Here is a 20384-nt window from a genome sequence, read left to right on the forward strand (position 1 = left end):
ATTGACCATGGACATACACTCAGTGGCCACTTTATTAGGTACAGGAGGTATTGTTTATTTCAATATAGCTTTCAAGAGCAGAATATGACTGAAGTGTTATAATAATGAGTACAGTAATATTTTCCCAATAGTTGCAATGATACACAAAATGCTCTGTACCTTTATTTTTTATTCTCATCCCTTTATTTCAGGCATTCCTTTAAATAATGTTTGAATCCTTTTCTTTTGGAGCATTACATAGAGCACAGAAACAGACCCTTCAGCCCTTCTAGTCTCTGCTAAACTGTTGTTCTGCCTAATTCCCATCAACCCGCTCTCTGAACCCCGTATATGAAACATTTACAGGAAAGAAATGCCAAGAGGATGAAAGTGGTATGGGATTTTGATTCTTAGAAACTATCAGAGAAATGGAGAAAACAAGTATGTGATGAGCTTTGATAACCCTTGATTACAGCTATTGTTAAATCAGTAGCTGGGAGGCAGGGCCACAACACCTTTAAAATATAGGTGCAGAATTAGGCCATTTGGCCCATTGAGTCTGTTTTGCCATTCGTTTATAGCTGATTTATTTTCCGTCTCGGCACCATTCTCCTGTTTTCTCCGTCTGACCTTTGACACCCCTACTAATTAAGAACTCATCCACTTTCAATATACTCAAAGACTGGGCCTCTACAGCCGTCTGGCAATGAATTCCACAGATTCAGCACCCTCTGGCTAAAGGAATTTCTCTTCATCTCTGTTCTAAAGGGACATCCTTCTATTCCAAGGCAGTGCCTTCCGGTCCTTCTCTCCCCCACTATAGGAAACATCCTCTCCACATCCACTCTATCTGGGCCTTTCAATATTCAGCAGCTTTCAATGAGATCCCTGTCAGGCTTCTAAACTCCAGATAACGCAGGCACAGAGCCATCAAACACTTTTAACGCTTTCATTTCTGGGATCAGTCTCGTGAACCTCCTCAGGACCCTCTGGAGAATTATTCAGGCATTTAATTTTTCTTTTAATAAATCCTTTGAATAAATATTTCATGAATAAGATACAAGGGAGAATAAAGGCAACAACACTTAATAGGTACATCATTCATCCAGCTGGTATCAAAGACTGAATGGCGTTGTTCTCTGCTCAGCTGCACTGTTAAATGGTGCTGAATCTACAGAGTGGAGCAGACAGCCTACTGAATGCTGTGGGCAGTACTGAGTGGTGCTGACTGAGCTTGAAGTGTCAAATTAATCAAATTGAAAGCTGCTTGGAAATTCAGTACCTTTGAAGTAAATATGTCTTGTTATGTGTATGTAATTGTGCAAAAAGCCTGAGGCACGTATATATACTGTAGCTAGGGGTGCTGCAGACTTTTGCACGGTACTGTGAATGTCAAGGTGGCACGGAGAGTGAGTTTGTAAATTGGTGGGAGCAAACAGTGTTGGGAATGGAGAGGGTGGAATGCTGTGGGATGGGTGTGGGACAGTTGGCAGAGAAGGAGTGTCAGGGCTGCTGGGTTGGTGGTTGGTGCAGGTGCAGACACACCCAGCCTGAGACACCGGGCAAGGACATTTGATTCCAAATAATTGGCATATTGATCATTACAGAATGTGTCTCTGGTGCTTCTCACTCCCTTCCCTCTCCCTTCCCCCTTTTCCCAACCATGATTTCCCTCTCTCTGCCCCCTTCCCTCTTTCAGTCCACAATAAAGACTCATTGTCAGAATCAGGTTTATCATCACTTACATATGTCATGAAATTTTTTTTGTGCCAGCAGGACAGTGCAATACATAAAATTACTACAGTCCTGTACAAAAGTCTCAGGCACAATAGCTGTATGTATGTTCCTAAGACTTTTTGCACAGTACAGTATATCCTGATGTACACATAGATAACCTTCACCATTATATACTGCACCTGCAACGTTCATGTCATTCACAGATTTACCATTCATACCTCCCATGTACACATGAAAATCATTAATGTATGTATCAGAATCATAGTCACAGTCAGAATCAAGTTTATTATCACAGATACAGGGGATTCTGCAGGTGATGGAAGTCCAGAGCAACACACACAAAATGCTGGAGGAACTCAGCAGGTCAGGTAGTATTTATGGAAAAGAATAACCAATGTTTTGGACGATATCCCTTCATCAGGACTGGAAAGGAAGAGGGAAGAAGTGAAAATTTGACGTGTGGTGTGAGATTTGTTGTTTTAAGGCAGCATTACAGTACTATACATAAAACCATTACCTCAAGGTTCAATAAGATAGATAAAAAGAGTGCAAAGAGAGAGCGACGTAGTGAGATAGCGGCCGTGGGTTTGATGGCGGAGGGGGAAGAAGCTGTCCCTAAAACATGCAGTGTGTGTCTTCAAGCTCCTGGACCTCTGGTGTGATGGTAGTGATGAGAAAAGGGTGTGCCCAGGGTGGTGAGTTTCCTGAATGATGGGTGCTGCCTTCCTAAGGGTGTCCTGGATGCTGGGGAGGCTGGTGTCCATGATGGAGCTGGCTGAGTTTACAACTCTCTGCAGCCTTTTCCGATCCTGTGCATCACCCCTCCCCCCGTACCCGACAGTGATGCAACCAATTACAATGCCCTCCATGGAACACCTGCAGAAACTTGGTGACATATCCAATGTTCTGAGACTCCACAAGAAATACAACTGCTCGTGTGCCTCCTTCATCAGTGCATCAAATGTTGACACGTTTTATATATCAAGGACATCCAGCAGTAATCCCTGTAATACATCAGTGGTAACAAACTTCAGACAGAAACACGTCCTTGCACAACACTCTGGCTTCTATCACCAAGCTGTTTTGGGATCCATTTGGACAAGCCTACCATGCAAGACCTTATCAAGTGCCTTACTGATGTCCATATAGATAATGTGTATAATCCTGACTTCATCTATTTTCTTTGTTACCTTCTCAAAGCACTCAAATCAGATCAGAGTTGGAGGAGTTCTCCTGCACAAACCCATGCTGATTATTCCTGTCTTTCCAAGCATACCATGCCCTGTCCCTTTGGATTTACTCCAGTAATTCCCTTCAACCCGCCAGAAGGCTCAATGTCCTTTCACTACTGTCCTTCTTAAATAAGGGAACAATATTAGCTTTCCTCAGTCTTCTCGCAATCACCAGTGGCTAACAAATACAGGTTTCCCCCGCCATCCGAAGGTAGAGCGTTCCTATGAAACGGTTCGTAAGCCGAAATGTCGTAAATCAAAGAAGCAATTACCATTTATTTATATGAGAAAATTTTGTGAGCGTTCGCAGACCCAAAAATAACCTACCAAATCCTGACAAATAACACATAAAACCTAAAATAACAGTAACATATAGTAAAAGCAGGAGTGATATGATAAATACACAGCCTATATAAAGTAGAAATACTTCTCTACAATGATTGCCTGCACTGATCTCCATAGCGGAAATCTCACGCAAGCGCTGTTGGCATAAATGCGTTCTCCAGTAACCTTTAAACTATGAGGCTGCCAAATCTACCAAATAACACGTAAAAATACACAGCCTATGTAAAGTAGAAATAATGTATGTACAGTGTAGTATCACTTACCGGAATTGGGAAGACAGCTTGCCGAGCAAACTGATGATGGTGTGTTAGGCTGAGTCGTCGCAGGTTGGGTGGTGCAGTGGCCCCCACCCTCTGGGCCACCGACCCGATACATTGCCGCGAAGAACGCAGCAGTAGTCGGGAGGCACACAGCACATCTTTAAGATAAAAGTCGAAATAAACATGCTAATTAATTAGGTGCCGCCGACACGTAATTGTCGGCCCAGATCAGAGGCGATGCAATTGGAAATTGGCACTGATCTGGGCCGACAATTACGTGTCGGCGGCACCTAATTAATTAGCTTGTTTATTTCGGCTTTTTTCTTAAAGATGTGCTGTGTGCCTCCCGGCTACTGCTGCACTCTCTGCAAAACGGTACAGTATCTGTCCGGGGCCCGGGTGTTAGGGTGGTGTGTCACGGGGTGTGTCATCTCATCGTCGATCAGGGCAGGCAGCTCATCTTCTCCTAATACTGCTCGCCTCGATGTCGAAGATCGAGGTTCATCGTCTGCTGTGGCTGATGTGGAAGGCTTGCTTGACTGCTGAGCCTCACGCATTTTTCTATCATACAGTTGTTTGTAAGGACTCAAACCATCCTGCAAATATCCCCTAAACCTACGTACCCTTTCAAAATTAAAGTCGTACTTTATCATTGCAGTGAAAATCTCACGCAGTTGCTTCACGTTCAGTTCGCTACTGCATTCGGTTTCAATTGTTATCCTTTCCTCTTCCAATTGCATCAGCTCTTCATCTATCAGTTCTTGGTGATGGGATGCCAAAACCTCTTCAACATCATCTTTGTCAGCTTCCACAAGCCAAACTCACTTTGTCCTTGCTTCGTTCACCATGATCGAAACACTTAATTATGTCTAGTTTTACGCTAAGTGTAACACCCTTACGAGCTCTTTTAGGCTTTTCCAATACCTCAGAACTCATCTTGCTAACGGCTGCTCACAGGCGCGTGTTTAAGCAATGCCGTTCCGAATCCGGGGAGGGCGGCTGCTCGGGACGCGCGCTGCCTTTTATCGCGCGCTGATTTTTATTGCGCGCTGCCTTTCTTCGTAACAGTGAAAACACCTTCTGAAAGTGAAAACAGCGTACTAATGTAGGTCTTTCGTAACAGTGCGGTTTCGTAAAGTGAACGTTTGAAAAGCGGGGGACACCTGTATGTAAAAATCTCCAGTTCTCTTCCCCTTAGTTTCCCATAGCAATGTAGGATTCATCTTATTGGATCCTGGGAAATTATCAACACTTATGGAATCTAACACCTTCTCTTTCTTAATACTGACCTGCTCTGGATTATCCATGCATCCCTGACTGAACTCATTATCTCCCACATCCTTCTCCTTGGTGAATGTACAGTACTGTAAAAAAGTCTTAGGCACCCGAGATTTTCTATATGGTTTCAGATGGTATGGCCTTCATAGAGCCCTGATCTCAACATCATCGAGGCTGCCTGGGATTACCCAGACAGACAGAAGCAAGTAAGACAGCCTGCAGAAGAACTGTGACAAGTTCTTCAAGATATTTGAACCAACCTATCAGCCAATTTTCTTATAAACCTGCATGACAGTGTACCTAAGGGAATTGATACAGTTTTAAAGGCAAGGGATGGGTCACAACAAATATTGCTTTGATCTAGTTTGTTACCGTTTACTGCTCTTTAGAATAGTTTTTAAAATATATTTCTAAACAATTAATTTCATTATTTTTGAAAGCATCTTTGCTTTATAGAATTTCTTTATATATGCCTAAGACTTTTGCACAATTTAGAATGGTGGTGAATACTCACAGCCGTTGATATTGTGGTGTTCACTGAGCTTGCAGACGTTTCATTACCAGTGGAGGTGACACCCTCAGTGCGCAGTTGTTGGTGTTTCTTTCTGGGGGTGGTCACGTTTATATAGCCGCCCCACCCCCGGTTTGCTTGCGTCAGTCCTGATTGGCTACCCCTTCAGCTGATCTTTGAATTCTCTTGCCTTGCATCTCTTTGGCTCTTGGGGATTTGTAGATGGCGTTTGTTTCGATATGCTTATTTACGGAGTTATCAGAAAACCACGCTTCTAAAAATTCTCGTGCCTGCACCAGAACCACTGCGGTGTCCCGGTTAAAGTGCTGTCCTCCATGGTCTTCATGTAGCGAGATCAGAGATACTGTAGCGGATCATGTCTCCGTACTGCCAGTTTGTATTCTAAGTGAGTTTAAGTCCTGCCTAGTCGATGTAGTTCCTGTTGCAGTCTCCACGGGTGATTCTACACACCACATTGGTTGTGTCAGTTTCTTTACTGATACCTTGGTTCTAGAGACAAGCTTCCTTAAAGTATCCGTTGGTTTATGAGCGATTGTGATGGCCATGGAATTCGAGCAGTCAAGCTGTCATTCTGAGATATTCTTGATGTAGAGCAAGGTTGTATGTTTCAATGTGTGTTGAGTAAAGTCTGCGCGACTTCCTCTCTGTAGGAGAATGGACAACGAAGTGGCAGATGGAATACAGTGTCAGGAAGTGTATGGTCATGCACTTTGATAGAAGAAGTGAAAGGGTTGACTATTTTCTAAATGGACAGAAAATACATAAATCTGAGGTGGAAGGGGACTTGGGAGTCCTTGTGCAGGATTCCCTAAACATTAATTTGCAGTTTGAGTCTGTGGGGAGGAAGGCAAATGCAATGTTAGCATTAATTTTGAGAGGACCAAAATATAAAAGCAAGGACGTAATGTTGAGACTTTATTGGGCACCGGTGAGGCATCACTTGGAGTATTGTGAGCAGTTTCAAAGGTACATTTAATGTCAGAGAAATGTATACTATATACATCCTGAAATGTTTTGGGCCCCTTATCATAGAAATTATGTGAAACCTGAGAGGGTTCAAAGGAGGTTCCAGGATTGAACAGCTTAGCATATGAAGAGTGTTTGATGGCTGTGGGCCTTTATTTACTGGAACTTAGAAGAATGAGGGGTGACTTAATTGAAACCTGTCGAACGGTGAAAGACCTTGATAGAGTGGAAGAGGAGATGATGTATCTTATGGTGAGAGAGTCTAAGGCCAGAGGACATAGGCTGAGAATAGAGGGGTGTCCTTTTAGAACGGAGATGAGGAGGAATTTCTTTAGCCAGAGAGTGGTGAATCTGTGGAATTATTTACCACAGGCAGGTGTGGAGGCCAAATCTTTATTTAAGGCAGAGGTTGATAGATTCTTGATTGGTCAGGGCATGAAGTGATATGGGGGGGGGGTGTGGGGGGAATTCTGTGGGAAACTGTTATTCTAAAACAGTTTGAATAAGTACTTATTTTCCCTGGTCTGACATTCGTTGGTGCTGCAGTGTGTTTGTGCTCCCTTAAATATGGAATGCAGTTTGGGTGGTTGCTGTGATAGTTCAATTCTTGGTCCGTGTGTGTACCCTTCCAATAGACGGATATCTTCAATGTACCGCCTGTCCTTCCTGTGACAAGTAGATTCACGAATGCTCAGTACTGGGGTGAGAGGTATTCAATTTGGACCTTACCCGCATGGCCACATTCCACACATTGTTTACTTCTCCGGCTGACAAGGTTCTATTTTGTCCACTACAGAATAAAAGCTAAATTTTACAAGTAATTTGCTGTGAAATGCTTTGAAAGGTGAGGAAGATGTGAAATGTATTCTATAATTACAAGGTCACCCATTCTTTTCTTTATTTGGAACAAAACTATCATTTTAGTAAGATGTAGTTATCACATCAACTGCCGAAGGTAATTGGGCCACGCGAGACTGGAAATCTTGAGCAACACACACAAAATGCTGGAGGAACTCAGCAAGTCAGGCAGCATCTGTGGAGGGGAATAAACTGTCAACGTTTCAGGCCAAGACCCTTCATCAGGACTGGAAAGGAAGGGGGAAGAAGGCAAAATAAGTTGGGGGAGGGGAAGGAGAACAAGCTGGCAGGTGATGGGTGATAGGTGACAGGAGATTGTTTTGGCTTAGTACTTGATCACAGAAAATGCATCAGTTCACCAGAGAGTAGACATGGTAAAAACAAACTGACAATACTAAGAATTTATTTTGATAAGGCTGTCAACATCCATGTGAAACAATTTTCTTTAAATGTACAGTCTGCGATGGAAATAGTGTCTCAGAGTGGAGAAAGAGCATTTGGAATGTATTGAGAACCTCAGGGTCATGAACCAGGAGGATACAGAAACCCACCTCATAAACTACCAACACACCTGCTCCATTCACTGCAGAAGAAATACTTAGAGAATAATTGGATAACAGGAGAAACCTTAATTTCTTGACCTGGAATTTGGTTTTAGACAGTACTATGCAAAAGTCTGAGGCACAAATATAGCTAGGGTGCTTAAGATTTTTGCACAGTACTGTATTTGTCAATGTGGAGTAGAGAGCGAGTCTGGTGGGAGCAAAAGGTGTTGAGAATGGTGAAGGTGGGAGGGGAGTGGGGCAGATGGCAGATAAGGAGTGCCAGGGGCAGGGGTTGGCATGGGTGCAGACTCACCCAGCTGTGACACACCAGGCAAGGTCATTTAATTCCATTTGAAGGCTTATTGATCATTACGGAATGTCTCCCTGGTGCTTCCTGCTCCCTCCCCTCTCCCTTCCCCTTTTCCCAACTATGATTCCTCTCTCCCTATACACTGAGTACTTACGCAGTCAATTATTTTGTGTTTTATATTTGTAATTAATTTAGATCACTTTGTAGTGATCTATTTTCATTTTGACACGAAAGAGTCCTTTTCTGTTGATCAGTGTTAAAAAAGCCAAATTAAATCCAGTGTGGTTCAATGTTGTAAATCAATAAAACATGAAAATTTCCAAGGGGGGAGGGGGGGTGAAGACATTTTATAGGCACAGTATGTGTCTAAGACTTTTGCAACAGGGCTGTCCATTTACTTTCTACAAAACCACACACGTAAGCACGTTGTATTTTGTTAGAAGAAGAATCTTTAGATCCTAAACTCCTGGTTTTCCTAGCTCTGTGTACAAATAGGCATGTCAAGTTCATGAAAGAATGATCGACAAGTATCCAGGGGTGGGGGGGGGCAGAGTCTGGCTGTCCACTCCTCAAAGTGTGTGCAAGGTTCCCCATTGATCTCTGACCTGAGCCCATATCCAACTGGCCTGTCAAGTTGGAACTTTAATGAGTATGCCTGGCTGTTATCCCAGTGTGTCCGGGTTCCTTTCATTCTAACATTTGGGTGTAAATCCCCGAGTAGATGGTGCGGAAGCTGGAAGGAATTTGTAAAGTCGTGTTCAACTATTTGTGTAGAACAAGTCACTCTGAGGCAGGAGGTTGGTGGAGCTTTTCCTTCTGGTGGTATCTTCCATGGGGTGGGGTCAGTCCCAACAGATCATCTTTGGCAGATTCAGATTCAGGCGTATTTATCACGTGTGTGGGCACGTGGCCAAGTGATTAAGGCATTGGACTAGCAATCTGAAGGTCGTGAGTTCAAGCCCCAGCCAAGGCAGCGTGTTGTGTCCTTGAGCAAGGCACTTAACCACACAGTGCTCTGCGACGACACTGGTGCCAAGCTGTATCGGCCCTTGCCCTTCCCTTGGACAACATCGGTGTCGTGGAGAGGGGAGACTTGCAGCATGGGCAACTGCTGGTCTTCCATACAACCTTGCCCAGGCCAGCGCCCTGGAGGGTGATGACTTTCCAGGCGCAGATCTGTGGTCTCACAAGACTAACGGATGCCTTATTTTATTTTTTTTATCGAAACATACAGTGTGGTGAGGTGCTCCATTTGTGTTAACAACCAATACACCTGAAAATATGCTGGGGGCAGCCCCCAAGTATCACCACACATTCCAGCACCATTGTCGCAGGCCCACAGTGTTTGGCAGAGCAACACAGAACACAAGAAAACTGGGCACACTAAGTGACAAAACAACAGTAGCAAAACACAACCCATTCCTTCCTCCTACCCACTGTCCTCCAATCCAACAGGCTGGCTTCAGCCTCAAGCCTCCAGCGGACATTGCTTTATCTGGTGTCCCTTCCCTGTTGATTTGGCTTGGGCAATTAAAATACTGAAGAAGTTCTGTATCTGCAATGTGTAGAAACAAAAATGTCCAGAGATTTCCCACTAGCACACCGCCCCAAACAAAAACCAGTAGTTCTCCATAAGAGTGACAGTGAATCAGCCATATTGCCAAGGTTGTATTAGCATTACAAGAAATCAGAATCAGGTTTATTATCTCTGATGTATGCCATGGAATTAGTTGTGTAACAGTACAGTGTAATCCATAAAAATAATATGAGATGGTACAGTAAGAAATAAAATTAGTCGTGCAAAAAGAGCGCAAAATCATGAGGTAGTGTTCATGGGTTCTTGGATTGCCCAAAAATTTGATAGTGGAGGGGTGTTCCTGAAACATTGATTGTGTGTCTTCGGGCTTCTGTAGCATCTCCCTGATGGCAGTAATGAGAAGAGGGCATGTCCTGGGCAACGATGGTCCTTACTGATGGGTGGCGCCTTCCTGAGGCGCCATCTTTTGAAGATGTCCTCGATACTGGTGGAAATGATGCAAAAGCTCTATATGAAGATTTGTGGCCGAATTATCCATAGCAATGCCAGCATTATTGTCCCACATTGAGATATTGTATGCCTTCTGCCCTTGAACACCCAGAGGCTTACGAAGATGGCAAGCAGTATGGGACGATCATGAGGAAAATGGCCCTGCACTTCAATGCAAGGAATACCTTATTGTCTGAAATTGTTGCTTTCTTGCTTCTTTTTGTGAGAGATACTTAACGCTAAGGAATGAGCTTAACTCTCTTATTGTGGACCTATTTCAAAATTGCTAATGTAGGCTTGAAATATATGACATTTGTGAGCTGTTTAACAGCATCTTCAAACAAAAAACCACTTGTCTGCAGAAACTGGTGAGATGAATATAAATGTAATGTGTCTGTATTCTTTGTCGAGAACTTTGTCACTAAGCGTGACTTTCCCACGGGAAAGTATTCTTAAAAGCTTGTTTTCTTACAATACAGAGCCAGGACCACATATTTCTTCCAAACAGTTCTCCCAGAATAGGGAAAAAAAAATTCTTCAATCCTGAGGCACATACATGCATTTTCCAGGCCATCCTGGACAGTCCTCATGACAAGACTTTAATGAGTTTCTTGCACCTTCTAGGAAGATGTACAGATTGCCTTCTGTACATCTGGACCAGTCTAAGGAGCAATGTGTCCAGAGGCTAAGATTTTCACAAGCAAGGGCACGGAAGATCTGTCATATTCTGCAGATGAGGCTTTGTGACTGATTTCTCTGCTTGTAGAAGTGAAGGTTGCTGTCACCCCGTGCTTTGTACTATTTAGATTGTGTCGGCCAATGATGACTGATATGTGTCATGTCTCAGAGCTTTCAGTTTACTGCTGCATGAAAAGCATCTCAAATGCTCTTTACATAACAATATAGACTTCAGATCTGTCTCTTCAAATGGAAATCAACAAGGAGTCTGGGTACGTAGATTGTCTGGACTTCCATCACTTTACAGATGGTTGAGAGTAGTCCAAATGGACGGGAATTAGCTGGATTTATCTTGTCTTTTATGGATGGGAATTACCTGGTCAACATTCTGTGCCTTTGCCACATTAATGGTCGTTGGGTATATTTAGGGCGGAGGTTGATGGGTTCTTGATTGGTAGGGATGGGTGGGTGGGGGAAGGCAAGAGAATGGTGTTGAGGAGGATAATGAAATAGCAGAGCAGACTCAGTGGGCTGAAAGCCTAATTCTGCTGCTATGTCTTCCGGTCTTAATGGTTTCCTGAAGGTGCTAGAAGAGCATGAACTGAGGGCGGTGGTAGTGGAAGGCAGGAGGCCGTGTCCTTGGGTCATGGTGTCAAGTGTTCAGCTCTCTGCTCACCTTTTCTACATTGGCACAATATTTTGTCGCTCAGTGACTTCCTGGTTCCTCAAGCATATGGGAGTGCTCTCCAGGTAACTCTACATTACCTGGGGCTGCAATAGAACGGGGCGTCTGCCTCCAGCTCATTCTCCAAGCTCCTGTGTTTATTTGACTGTGTCCTCACATCCCCTTTAAGAAGTGCAGGCATACCATGAACTACTGCAGGTTACATAAGAACATAAGAAATAGGAGCAGGAGTAGGCCATCCGACCCATCAAGCCTGCCCCGCCATTCAAGAAGATCATGGCTGATCTGTCCGTAAACTCAGCTCCATCTACCCGCCTTTTCCCCATAACCCTTAATTCCCTTATTATGTAGAAACCTATCTAACTGTTTCTTAAATATATTTAGTGAGGAAGCCTCAACTACTTCCCTGGGCGGAGAATTCCACAGATTCACCACTCTCTGGGAAAAACAGTTTCTCCTCACCTCCGTCCTAAATCTTCTCCCCTGAATTTTGAGGCAATGTCCCCTAGTTCTAGTCTCACCTACCAATGGAAACAACTTTTCCACTTCTATCTTATATATCTTTCAAAATTTTGTACATCTAGTGCATCAATGATCTACTTATGCCTTATCACCCCCACTGAGGCATAGGCCGCCAACGGCAGCTTTCTAGAGTCCTCTGTCCTGGGCAGTCTTACATGTTGTCTCCAGATGTAGCCTATCTTTAAAGATCTTTCCTCTCCCAGCAATGAAGTCTTTGGAGCTTCTGTAGGTGTTTCTGTAGCTCTGGATTTTTACGTGATAGGATTGCTAAACTGACTGAGCTCAACTATGGTAAAGTTTTGGTGATTTCATCTTGTGTATAAAGTCCTCCACCAGACTTCAAACTGTGCTTTGCTGAGTCTGTTAGCTGCAAAATCAGCTCCTGCTGCTTCATTTTGATTTCCTTTCACTTTACCAGTGATTTATTTCTCCCTCTGGCTGTTAATTATTTTGAGTTGTATAAAAAGGTGCAAAAATGCTTCCTCTCCTTTTCTACAGGTGTTTCCTTTTATGTAGCTTTGTCTCTCTTAAATTGTGCTTGAACTTGTATTTTGTTTCCAGTCCCTCAATGAATCTCCCTTACTCTTCAAGGCCAAGATGTACATGAGCTAATTGTATACAGTACTGTGCAAGAAGTCATATAGCTTTACACGTGGTTAAGACTTTTGCACAGTCCTGTAGGAGACATGATCCATGGGTAATTCTTTAAATTCACATTCCTGCATGATGCCCTGAAGCCCCTTTTCTCCACATCCTCCCAATTGAACATTTTTAAGAATATTAACAGCGTCTTCTTAAGCCCATCACTCCTACCGCCAACAGCAGTTCACCGGAGTTCTCTGTACTGGGCCAGTCTCTCAAATTGTCCCCAGATGTAGCTGATCTTTGAAGATCATTCCCCTCCCAGGGATGAGGTCTTTGGGGTTTCTGTACCACTGGGTTTTTGTGAGATGGGGTTGCTAGCCTCATGTTAGCCTCCTTTCACAATCAGGCTTGGGACCGTCCATAGCGGAGTTATCTGGTGCATGGTATTCCTGAAATTATCAGTGCTTTATTATTTATTTATGGTTCCACACCACCCAGCAACCCCTGACTTAACCCTTGCCAAATCATGGGACCATTTCAATGACCAATTAACTGTCTGTGGACTGTGGGAGGAAACTGGAACACCCGGAGGAAACCCACGCAGTCACGGGGAGAACATATAAACTCCTTACAGGCAGCGGCGGGAATTGAACCTGGGTCACTGGTACTGTAAACCATTGTGCTAACCACTATGCTACCGTGCCGTTCCATTAATGTGTTTAATAGGTTAAACACAATGATTGGCCATCTTTGGATCTCCCCCTCCCCCTCCAACTCTCAAATCCCTTACTCACTCTTCCTTCAGTTAGTCCTGACGAAGGGTCTCGGCCTGAAACGCCGACTGCACCTCTTCCTAGAGATGCTGCCTGGCCTGCTGCGTTCACCAGCAACTTTTATGTGTGTTGCTTGAATTTCCAGCATCTGCAGAATTCCTGTTGATTGGCCATCTTGCTAGGAGGTTTCTCTCTGTTCACCCAACAAGCCAAACTGACGTGTTTCTGCCATGCATCAGCCTTTCAGTGCATGATTTTGGGGGAAATGGCAGAAGTCTGTGACCTTTGCTCTGTTTTATTAGAGGTTTCCCCCAGACGGCAGCACCAAATTGATTCCAGGGCAGTAAATGTTCATGCTATCCATTAGCTTTTGTGTACTTACGCTTTGGTCCCAGAATTCATTCCATTGATTGCAGGGAGATAATGCCACCCTGTACTCTTAGTGGCCACTTTACTAGGTGGAGGAGTGGAACTGGTTTGGTCTTTAGTTAGTATAGTCCATCCACATCAAGGTTCGACATGTTGTGCATTCAGAGATGCTGTTCTGCACACCACTGTTGTAACACGTGGTTATCTGAGTTACTGTCGCTTTCCTGTCAGCTTCAACCAGTCTGAATATTCTGACCTCTCTCATTAACGAGGTGCTTCCCTCCACAGAACTGTTGCTTACTGGATGTTTATGTTTTTCAAACCATTCTCTGTAAACTCTAGAACAGAGGTTCCCAGCAGTCCATGGACCCCTTGGTTAATGGTCGGGGTCCATGGCATAAAAATGTTAGGCAGCTCTGCTCTGGAGACTGTTGAGCGTGAAAATCCCAGGAGAAACTCAAACCACCCCGTCTAGCACCAGCAATCATTCCACAGTCAAAGTCACTTGGATCACATTCCTCCCCCATTTAGTCTGAACAATAACTGAACCTCTTGATCATGTCGGCATGCTCCTATGCATTGATTTGCTGCCTGGTGATTGGCTGATTAGGTATTTGCAGGTGTACCTAATAAAGTGGCCACTGAGTATCGTGTGCAATACATACCAACCCAGGACGAATTCGTCAGCAGCAAGAGAATGCCACATCTCTGAACTTTCCGAGATTAGATCTCCAGAGACTATACTCAGTAAGCATTGTCACATTTCAGGCTGATATTTCTCAGGGAGGAAGGGAGGCAGGCAGCCAAAGAAGCTAGTTGTTGAGGAAGGATGTGTGTGTGTGTGTGTCATTGTCTGGTATTGCTGAGTCATTTTGTGGTGGTAATTCATCCTCGAGGTTGACTGCACAATGACACTCGGTTCATCCACCATTCAGATCGTGACACAAGCAGATTTGACATTTTCAATATCATGGGACAAAAAGGAACAATGTTAGGTGGTACTTGACTCAGTACATCCCTCCACTTTCCCTTTTTACCATTCCACATTCTGTCCCCCCGTTTTTACCCCTTCCCTTCTCCTCACCTGCCCATCTAGTGCCCCTCCTCTTTCCCCTTCTTCCCGTGGTCCACTCTCTCTTCCTACCAGGTTCCTCCTGCTACAGCCCCTTACCTTTTACACTTATCACCTCCCAGTTTCACACTTCACCTCCCCTCCCTCACCCACCCACCATCCCCAACTCCTGGTCTCAGCTATCCCCCTGCCTCCCCCCCCACCACCTTCTTATTCTGGCTTCGATCCCATTTCCAGTCCCCAAAAAAAATCGACTGTTTACCCTCTTCCATAGATGCTGCCTGACTTGCTGAGTTCCTCCAGTGCTTTGTGTGTGTGTGTGTGTTACTGCAGATTTTCAGCATCTGCAGGATCTCTTGTGTTTAAGCTTCCAACTTACTTTTGCTCAATTGTTGATCATTACCGTATTCCTGAACAAGCACAACAATATCAGCAAGATTACATTAATTCTGTATGCCAGGTCATATTTATTCATCTGATCAAGGCAACCAGGATAGAAACATGAACCAATTAGTCTTGTGCATCGCTGGTCTTCCACTTGGCATTGACTGCCTGCCCTCCTACCGCTACACAAAGCTCTCCCAGCCACCATCGCTTGGCTGGCAGAGGACTCTCCGCTTACTGAAGAGGTCAACCATCTCGTACTGTGGGGCGCCACGGTAGCGTAGTGGTTAGCATGACGCTATTACAGCTCAGGGCGTTAAGAGTTCGGAATGCAGTCTGGTGTCCTCTGTAAGGAACTGGTACACGTAGGTTTAGTCTGGTTTCCTCCTACAATCCACAGACATACCGATGATTAGGCTAGGGTGGGTTGCTGGGCAGTTTGGCTCATTGAGCTAGAAGAACCTGCTCCACAATGTATCTCGAAATTAAAAAAACTTCTTAAAAATCACCATTGCATTTTGTGAGGGCAGTGACCTAGGCCCATCCACTTTCAGCTGTTTCTTTAATGACTTTCCCTGTAGCATAAGATCAGAAGTGGGAATTCCGTTGATAATCCCTCAGCAGTGAGGCAATCTATACCTGTCTATAACAAGACCCAGGTAATATTTAGACTAGGGTTGATTAGTAACTTTTTCAAATACCAGTTGTTACTTAGCAGAGCAAGACAGACAATGGGGCAGCAGGGCTGAACGTTCTTACTGAGTTTTTACATGCTGGGCAGCGTAGAGTGCGGAAAGAACGAACGAGGCCCATATACAGTGCGGGAGGGACTGAACCAGACCTGCCAAGCGGAAAAACGTGGACTAGAAGCCTGTGCCAAAGGAGAGAGCCCCCCCCCCATGCGTAGGAGGCCCAGTTGATCCACCACACGATCAATCTGCCACATGTGCACTTGTCACATTTTCACAATTGACCTGATACGGTCAGCAGGCAGTGATCAGCTTCAGCAGGAAAGAGTCTGACCAGCTACCTTTAATATTTAGTGCCATTACTGTGGATAGTCCTCCACAATCGACACTCAGGAGAATACATTTACTCTGCCACTGGTAATGTACACTGACTATAGCTGCTCACTTAGATTGGTTTGGCAATGCCTCTCAACCCCATGATCTTTACCACCAAGAAGGTGTTATAAGAGTCTACCCCTTAGTAACAATGATCAGAGAGAATCTGTACTTACTGAGAAGTAACCTTTATCGCCTCAACTAAAGAGCACGTGGGTTCACAAACTAACTAGCTGTGTGCACCCCCACTAGAATTCGCTGACCCTCCATGAACAATCAATGAAGAGAAACGATATTACCTGGGAAAGGAGTCTACACTAGCCAGGCATTCCTTGTGGTCCTGATCTCCATGTGTCCATGGGGTCTTCCTCATCCATGATGGTTGGTCTCTGGTTGCTGAGGAGTCATCATTGTAATGTATTTGGAGCTCCTGTCTCTTCTAGTGTTCCTCATCAATTGAACCATTGGAACTCCTTCCCATTGGCTCAAGGTCGCCTGACCTACCTGGGTCATCATCTTACTGGCTCTAGTCCAGGGCTACAACCAACATTGTTTCATGGCTTCTACCACCCAACCTTGCTCCTTTCAACTCTGACTAGTTCAAACTAATCAAAACTAGGTGACCCAGACACGGAATCTAACGAGATTACAGATCACCTCTCCAGCAAGTCTGCCACTTTACATGACATATGGCTACTTGTCTGAGAATGGACTCAGGTTTAGCAGGTCGTGACCTGAAGCTCCTTGAGTCCACATTCAATTGCTCTGATTGGATTATCCCAGAGCAAGAATCAATTCAGAGTTCACAAAATGGGGGGAAATAAAGACACACATCAAAGTTGCTGGTGAACGCAGCAGGCCAGGCAGCATCTCTAGGAAGAGGTACAGTTGACGTTTCAAGCCGAGACCCTTCATCAGGACTCTGCAGAATTCCTGTTGGAAACAAAGACAAATAGTTTCTCTGCTCCCCCTGTCCTTGATTTATCCAAATCCACTGATTTGTTTGACTGTAGTTCTTTTTGTCTGCTTCTCCTGTGCTTGATTTATCTGAATCCACTAATTTGTAGACTGCAGTTCCTTCTGGCTAACAAAGGACAAGGGTTTCAGGCACCTGGGAGGACTGTCACACAGCAGCCTCTGTCCTGACGTGGAAATATTATATTACTCCTTCATTGCCATTTGACCTGAATGCTGGCATTCTCTGTACAAAAGCGTAATAGGAGAACCGTCACCAGAAGGACTGCAGCGGTTTAATGCTGTGGTTCACTGCCACCTTCTTGAGGGCATTTATGGAGGGGTATTAAATTCTGGCCTGGCCAGTGATCAGCCACCCGGGGACGGAGGTGCAGAGGTGGTGTGGGAGAGAACAGAGGCACAGAGTGTGTGCTGAAATCCGCACGGGACTTGGGGCTGGCCCCTGCAGGCTGGCTCACCCATTGGTGCTGCTCTCCAGCGCTTGCTCCCTGGAAGACATTGCTGGATTGCCTTCATCTGCGGCTGACTCAGTGCGAGATGAGGAACTGCTGCGTACATGTTCTTGTGGAAACGTGGCTTCAGAACGACATCGTAGGCATCATCACTCTCCTGGCCATTCCACTCACGGACTTGTGTCGATATTAATCTGTGACTCTTTAAGTACTTTGACCCAGGGGGATAATGTTTCATTTAGCTGTATACATGTGTATGGTTCAATGACAATTAAACTTGAACTGGATGCCCACATCCTGATGAATAAATAAATAAATATAAAATATTCTGACTCGCCATATTCTTTCAGATGACAAACTCTTGGCTTATTATCAGTTCAAAGTACTGTATACTAACAGCAAAATTCCTCTGTCAAATATAATTTGATTTAATGGTCTAAATAAAATTAAGCTGAATTTATTTGATTGAACTTGATATTCCCACACTGCACATCAATCACTATTGCATAAATTCAAATTAATGTTATTTATGTTAATAGATTGAAGAGGCTGGGCTTGTTCTTGGAATAGAAGAGGTGGTAAAGAGATCTAATAGAGGCATTTTAACCAGTTGCATCTGGTATGGAGAGGCCACTGTGCAGGATTGGAAAAAACTGCAGAAATTTGTAGACGCAGCCAGCTCCATTATGAGCAGGAGTCTCCCTTCAAATAGAGATGCCTTAAAACAGTGGCATCCATAATTAAGGACCCCCATCATCCATAGCATGCTGGATGTTACCATCAGGGAGGAAGTTCCGGAGCCTGAAGTCTCACACTCAATGATTCAGGAACAGCTTCTTTCCCTCTGCAATCAGATATCTGAATGGACAATGAACCCGCCCATGAACACTACCTCACTATTTTTGCATATGAATATCATCATTATCATTATGTGCCATGTTTTATGATGTGGGCGATCATGGAGATCATGATTGTCCATGGCAAATTTCTGGACTGGAGAGGTTTGCCATTGCCTTCGTCTGGGCAGTGTCTTTACAAGACGGGTGACCCCGGCCATTATCAATACTCTTCGGAGATTGTCTGCCTGGCATCAGCGGTCACATAACCAGGACTTGTGATATGCACCAGCTGCTCGTACGATTATCCACCACCTGATCCTATGGCTACACGTGAAACTGATTGGGGGGTGCTGAGCAGGTGATACACCTTGCCCAAGGGTGAGAAGGAGTACCTTATACTTCTTCTGCTAGAGATGTATAAAAAATAAAAAAAATAGACATCCGTTAGTCTTGTGAGACCATGGATCTGCGCCTGGAAAGTCTTCACTCTCCAGGGCGCAGGCCTGGGCAAGGTTGTATGGAAGACCAGCAGTTGCCCATGCTGCAAGTCTCCCCTCTCCACGACACCAATGTTGTCCAAGGGAAGAGCACTAGGACCCATACAGCTTGGCACTAGTGTCATTGCAGAGCAATGTGTGATTGTGCCTTGCTCAAGGACACAACACGTTCCCTCGGCTGGGGCTCGAACTCACGACCTTCAGGTCGCTAGTCCAATGCTTTAAGCATCTGGCCACGTGCCCATAGAGATGTATACGTATATATATATCTTATTGAAATTTATAGTTTTTTTAATGTATCGTACTGTACTGCTGCTGCAAAACAACAAATTTCACAACATACTATGTCAATGGTAATAATCCTGATTCTGATTCTATTTAACGTCATAGAACATAGAACAGTACAGCACAGTACAGGCCCTTCGGCTCACAATGTTGTGACAACCTTTTAACCCACTCCAAGAACAATCTAACCCTTCACTCCCACATGGCCCTCCATTTCTCCATCATCCAGGTGCCTTTTCTTTCACCAAGGTTTGCCGAAAACTATCATTCCTTAACAGTAAGTGTCTTACATAATGTGTTACACATCCTTTTGCTTTTTGTAAAAATGAAGTATGAAATCACTGTCAGAAATCATATAGCTGTAAAAGCCCTTTGAACAAACTTGTTTGCTCTCTTTCCACAGAACTAAGTAAGCAAATTTGATCCTCAATCTCCAGTTTCAAACTGTCTCAGATCTTAGAAGCTCACTCCAATGCTTTGTGCTTTACTCATATACCTCAGCAGTTATGACACCACAGCATTAAATAATGACATTGACAGGAATCACAAGCAGTTAGATCAATGAAGGGTAAAGACAGGGAGGAACAGTTCCCATTGCCCGGGGGAGCAGAAGGAAGGGTCAGGAACCTCGGACATAGGATAAAGGTAATTGACTAACGAGCTAAATGTGATACAAGTAAAATTTATTTTTAAACCCAGCAGATTGTTGCAAATTGGAATTCAGTGCTTCAATTAGTAAAGGATGAAAATCAACTGCAGTGTTCAAATGGGAGTTGGATAGATATCTGAAAGGAAAGGATTTGCAAGGTTATGAGGATGCAGTTCGGGAGTGGGATTAGTGGTACACACAAATTGGCCCCTCTCCACTCTGCAACCAGCTTGTGAATCTGTGAAATTTTTGTGAGTCTCAACAGTGGGAATGATACTCAAATTTTTCTCACAGTGGATCAGAGATTCCCCTCGTAATTCTGATTAACACTTGTCACTTGGTTAACATCGGCAAAATCAGATTATTTATTTTTTCACCTTTTTGCTACTTGCTAGATTTTACTGTGCATTTAAATAATTGGAGTGAAGTGCTGTGACAGAATTGATAAGATACTCTATAAATCAACTGAAGTTGTTATATAATAAAG

General features: G+C 44.1%; 1 protein-coding gene across 3 annotated transcripts in view; it reads left to right on the plus strand.

The window, feature by feature from the left end:
- rhobtb3 (Rho related BTB domain containing 3) overlaps nt 1–20384 on the plus strand; it is an 88252-nt gene that overhangs the window by 16651 nt on the left and 51217 nt on the right. The gene's annotated exons all lie outside the window — the stretch shown is intronic.

This window comes from Mobula hypostoma, chromosome 16, assembly GCF_963921235.1.
Source record: "Mobula hypostoma chromosome 16, sMobHyp1.1, whole genome shotgun sequence".
In the NCBI taxonomy this organism is placed as follows: Eukaryota; Metazoa; Chordata; class Chondrichthyes; order Myliobatiformes; family Myliobatidae; genus Mobula; species Mobula hypostoma.